Source organism: Acinonyx jubatus, chromosome D3 (genome assembly GCF_027475565.1).
Source record: "Acinonyx jubatus isolate Ajub_Pintada_27869175 chromosome D3, VMU_Ajub_asm_v1.0, whole genome shotgun sequence".
Taxonomy (NCBI): Eukaryota; Metazoa; Chordata; class Mammalia; order Carnivora; family Felidae; genus Acinonyx; species Acinonyx jubatus.
In genome coordinates, this window is record NC_069392.1 from 50,970,424 (window position 1) to 50,976,611 (window position 6,188).

General features: G+C 37.1%; 1 pseudogene; it reads left to right on the forward strand.

Moving 5' to 3' along the window:
* LOC106983816 (60S ribosomal protein L10-like) overlaps positions 1-5,678 on the forward strand; it is a 77,173-nt pseudogene extending 71,495 nt beyond the window's left edge.
* Positions 5,679-6,188: the final 510 nt, after the last annotated feature.

Below are 6,188 nucleotides of genomic sequence, written 5' to 3' on the forward strand. Positions count from 1 at the left end.
TCTGAAAAAGCCTTTAACTTTGAAAGATATTTTTGGTTTGTAAAGTTACCTACATTGAAAATTCTTTTCTTTAAATACTTTAAAGCTTTTTTTTCTCCCATTTTTCTTCTAGCTTGTATTGTTTCTGACAAAATAAAAAAAAATCTACTCTTATCTTTATCTTTGTTCATTGGTATGTAATGTGTGTCATTTCTCTTGGAATTTTAATATTTCTTTATCTCTGGTGGTAAATAATTTTATTATGTGCACTGGTATATTCTTTGTGCTTAGGTTCATTTAATTTCTTGGATCTGTGGGCTGATAGTTGTCACCAAGTTTGGGGGGAAATGTCAGTCTTTACCTCTTCAAATAATTTTTCCACTTCTGATTCAGGCATTTCAATTTAATATAAATTTAACTTCTCGATTTGCCCCATAGTTCACTGAAACTCTGTTCTTTCTGTCTCTCTTCATTTTGAATAGGCCTTATTGCCATTACTTCAAGTTCATTAAACATTTTTCTGCATGGTCTAATCTACTACTAATGACATCCAGATCATTTTCATCTTAAATATCATATCTGAATCTCTAGAAGTTCAGTTTGCGCCTTTTTCTATATCTTCTATTTATTGATTTTACATGCACCATTTTTTCTCTACCTTCTTTAACCTATGGAAAACAAGCATAATAACTGTTTTAATGTCTTTTTTCACTAATTTTATCATCTTTATCATGTCTAATTCAGTTTAGAGAGATTAATTAACCTTTCTCATTATGGATAGCATTTACTTATTTCTTTGCATATGTGAAAATTTTTGTTTGACAGCTCAACATTGTGTATGATGGATGCTGAATCTTTTCATATTATTAAAAATTTTATTGAACTGTGTTCTTTGACAAAGTCATGTGATTTGAAATCAGTTTGTTCCCTTCAGGTTTTTCCTATAAGTTTTGTTATGTAAGATCAAACCAATATTTAAACACTATTAGTATGCTAAATAATGCTTCACAAATTATAAATCTTTCTACTCTGACTGCTTGGAACAGGCAATATTCCCTGTTATTTTGATGTCCCAAGTACCTTTTACTAAATTCTCTCTTTCTTGTCTTTAGTATTTTCCTCATATGCATTAGTTGATCTCTTCTCAACCCAATATTTCAGATGGATCTTCTGAAGGTCTCTAGGTTTTCCCTCTTTATGTAGGTCTTTCTTGGCAGTTACCCTGAGCTGCAAATTACAGCCACCTTGATTTCCCTGGACTCTCAACCTAGGGAGACCCTGGACTCTGGCTGAGGGTCCAACAACAGTCTGAAAAACAACAGTCTGAAAAGAACAACAGTCTGAAAAATTCCTCCAGCAGTAAGATGTGACAATCACAGAGCTCACCTCGTTTCTCACATTTTAGAGATCATTAGCCATTTTGTATGACGTAGAATATCTTGAAAGTCATTGTAACATACATAAGTGCCATGATTTTTCGTTGTTTCATGCAATGTGGTTCCTCTTACTCCATCTCGGATTGAACTGGAAGTCTTTGTGAGGCCACTTTAAAATTTTTACATTAGGGCAATTTGAGCTATGTATTTGAGAAGATGTAGCATTGTCATCTGAAAAACATACAATTGAAGGCAAAACTTATACATATCATGTGCATATGTTGTTTTGTGTTTTAAACTTAATAAAAGCTCTTGGAATTTATTTTTGTATTTAAGGAAGTTTTCTGTTTCCTAACTTGTCATCCTTCAAAAAAGAACAAAGCAAAATAAATCTTTTCCTTATATTGACCCTGTATCATGTATTTAAAGTGACTCCGTGCCATGGACAAATGATGACTGTTTTGTAATTAGCCAATTTTTTATCCATGCTATTATAACAAAACACCTTAATGGAAATAATATATGGGCACCATTTTTATTTTTATTGAAATATTTTTAAAAGTGACGGGTTCCTGGGTGGTTCAGTTGGTTAAGCAACCAACTTCGGCTCAGGTTATGATCTCACAGTTCATGGGTTCTAGCCTTGCATCGGGCTCTGTGCTGACAGCTCAGAGCCTGGAACCTGCTTCCGATTCTGTGTCTCCTTCCCTCTCTGCCCCTCCCACACTCACATTCTGTCTCTCTTTCAAAAAGAAATAAATGTAAAACAAAATTAAAAAAAAATTTAAGTGTACTTTTATGTTCATTTTCATATTAGCAGTTATAATTTATGACATATTTTCAAAGCCCAAGACTTCAATTCCCATAGTAAACAGATAGTTAATAAATGATTATTTGTAATAAGGTCTCCTGTGGTTTTTCAATAGGTGAGAAGAAAAATTGAAACAACTGTTTGCATAATTCAAGTTAAAAACAAATAAGCAAATACAATAAACCTATTATTTGGAATCTTTCTAAGTAGGACAAAGGCTTAAACTATTGAGGCAATTCCCATACAAACCAATTTGCAAATGAACTATGGGATATTGTTTGCAAATATCTAGGATACTGTCCATGTTCTACTTTGCATCTCCACATTCTGGGAGGGGATAGGGGAATTAAGACAAGTATCTGGATAATTCAGAAAAGAATTATAGGCCATGTTAACAATTGTTAGCTAAGAGTTTCACATGGCACTTATAAAGCAAAAGGCCCATGACAGACTAAAGTGGGAGTAGAGAGCAATTACTTGATTTTTCACAACTAGGAAAGTAATGTTTCTATTGTAACCTTCTCTTTACGGGGAAACTGATGTATTTTAAGCCAACAGAGGGGAATTTCTTTATTATGTTGGTGATGGAGGTGTGCTACCTTATTGACTTAGGTATCACAATAGAATGCTTAATACTTTCTTCGCTGAATTGGCATCATATACTGGTGGAAGATTGAAATAATGGGTGTGATATATCAGGTTTGGAAAGTATGAATAAAACAGTAATTATAAAGACAATGAAATTGTATGATTTTTATTAAATTCCATTGATATTCTAGATTAAAAAAAAAGATAACAAAAAGCTAACTGATTAGTAGGCAACTGAAAGCCACCTATGGAATCCAGAGGGTCTCCTTGGTAGCATAATCTTCAAGAGAAAAGCAGAGGAAGCTGCTTACCAGCAAGAACTACCAAGGTCCAAGAAATGTAAAACAGATGAGTTATGCCAAAACCATGGTCTTGGTTGAGAAAGAATGGACAGCAAATATGTGGGATAGGATTATCTGGATCAATCTCTACCACAATGTTGAATCCTTAGATTTTCTTGAACTCTCTGAGCCTATGGAAGTGACCTGTTCTCTCTTCCTTATTTTTTAAATTTCTTTAGTTTTTTGTTTGTTTGTTTACTGGTTTATTTTTATTTAGATTAAATTTAGTTAACATATAGTGTAGTATTGGTTTCAGGAGAATTTAGTGGTTCATCATTTACATATAATGCCCAGTGCTCATCCCAACAAGTACCCTCTTTAATGCTCATCACCTATTTAGCCCATCCCCCCCACTCACCTCCCCTCCGTCAACCTTCAGTTTGCTCTCCAGACTTCTGGGAAGTTAATTCAGAACTCTCTCTCCTTCCCCTGATTGCTACCTCTACCACTACAACAAAAGGCAACACAATCCTCCCTTGGGATCTGCCATCACTCCTCCTGTTTACTACATATGGATCTAGTATTTACTAAGACTAATTTAGAGCAGCATGACCCAATCCAAAATGTGTTGGTTCTGTAACACAGGAAAAGGACTATTCCAAAGAAGCTGCAAGATCAAGCCAACATGTCCTGGCAGGATATGCTCCCTCATAATTATGTTCTAATTGATTAAGGGGGCAAAAACAAGAGATTGGACAAGTGAAACTATTGGGAGCATTCTTCTGATATACAGGATTTAACTACCTGGCAAGAAATCAAAGAGATGGTGGGGATGATCTATTAAGATGGTTGCTAGAAGCAGAAAAAAAGAAAATACCCATGCAGAGTAAGGTAGAAATATATAATTGGGGCACTTGGGTGGCTCAGTCAGTTAAGCATCCAGCTTTTGGTTTCAGCTCAGGTCATGATCTTGTGGTTTGTGGGTTCAAGCCCTGCGTTGGGCTCCCTCCTGACAGTGTAGGGCCTGCTTGGGATTCGCTCTCTCTCCCTCTCTGTCTGCCCCTCCCCCAATTGTAGTCTTACTCTCTCTTCCAAAATAAATAAAATAAATTTTAAAAATACTTACAAATGCCATAATTACCATGGCAAAGGGTGGAAGAAGGGATCCAAAGCTGTTTGGTTTCTTTTGAAAGTTGTCTTTTTAATGGATTCACTGAGGGTTTTCAGTATGTAAGGCTAGAAAACCAGAAAAATAATTAATCACCACATAAAGGAATGGACCATTTCCTAAGGTCAAAGAGAATGAACTATAAGGGGCATTTACTAAGAAACTCAGTGTTGGCTGTTTTCTATAAGCCACAGCTGATAGTAGAGGAGATTCTATAAGTGGATTCCCAGATAAGAATGGGAATGGTTGAAACATTAGAAGCCATGTGGTAACGATACCACCAGTCTTATCCAAAAGGCTTCTATAGACAATTATATAGATTATTGAACATTGAGGAAAAGGAAGTGAAAGATACCTAGATTTGTACAACCCTTTGAATATAAACAAATAAATCTGCTTGGGAGAGATACGTCTCTAAATCACAGGAGTAAAATAGAATCTCTAGCTTCCTAAACATGTCTGCTTTATGAAGCCCAGAAGGTATTGAAACATGAAAGTATTCATGGAGCACTATCGCTCAATTAGTATGTGGCTATGAGTTTGGTGATTGTATTGTTTGTTATTTTTTTCATAAAGGATCAGAAACTACATTTATAAACAAACAACATTATACATTTATTCTCCTTACCTTTGTCGTACTATAGTCAGAATATAATATAGTTTGGATGTTCCACAGAACATTATACGTATCTATAATAATGACATCACGTTAACTAGGTCTGTGATCAAGAAAGATATAGTATGTTGGAGACCTTGGAAAAATATCTAGAAAGGAGAGTAAGCTCTTTTCCTTCCATGCACCACTGAAGATCTCGGTGTTGCCACGGGCCACTGCCCCACCCAGTGTTACTGGTATTGTAAGAACAAGTTGTATCCAATGTCTTGCTTCGGCAGAGGCCTCCCTGATGCCAAGACCCACATTTTTGACCGGGGGTGGAAGAAGGCCAAAGTGGATGAGTTCCCACTATGTGGCCACATGGTGTCAAATGAATGCGTAGATTTCCTCTGAAGCCCTGGATGCTGCCTATATTTGCGCCAAAAAGTACATGGTGAAAATCTGTGGCAAAGATGGTTTCACATCCGAGTGCAACTCCACCCCTTCCATGCCATCTGTATCAAAAAGATACTATCCTGTGCTGGAGTGGACAGGCTCCAGACAGGTATGTGGGGTGCTTTTGGAAAGCCCCAGTGCACAATGGCCAGGGTCCACACTGGCCAAGTCATCATGTCCATCTGTACCAAGTTGCAGAACAAGGAGCATGCGATTGAGGCCCTACAGAGGGCCAAGTTCAAGTTCCCTGGCTGCCAGAAGATCCACATTTCCATGAAATGGGGCTTTACTAAGTTTAATGCAGACAAATTTGAAGACATGGTGGCTGAAAAGCAGCTCATCCCAGATGGTTGTGGGGTCAAATACATCCCTAATCAGTGACCCCTTGGACAAATGGTGGGCTCCGCACTCATGAGAACCTCAGCACTGCATCTCCCCATTCATGCCTACCAATAAATCCTGCTTCCTGTCAAAAAAAAAAAAAAAGGAAAAGAAAAGAAAAATGAAAGTAGAGTGTAACCACTGCAAATTTTTATGTGTCTGCCATAACAGCAAAGTTTTTAGTGGTTAAGGGGAGGCCAGAATACCCCATTCAGAACCAAATATAAATAATTTCATCTTGCACCTCACACCATGACAAAAGAAACATAACCCCCATTATGTTTCTTTGTGTTCCACAGCTGGTATTTGCCATACCTAGGAATACCACACCTGCCATACACTGTGTGATGTGAAAGGCTACGAGCTTTGATAGGTCTTAGAACAGAAATGGATTGGAGAACATGTCCAGCCACTTAAGTGATATACCCCAACAGATCCTGAGCAATTAGAAATATCAGTGTTGGGGCACCTGGGCAACTCAGTCAGTTGAGCATCCAACTTCAACTCAGGTCATGATCTCATGGTTCCTGAGTTAAAGCCCTGTGTGGCGATC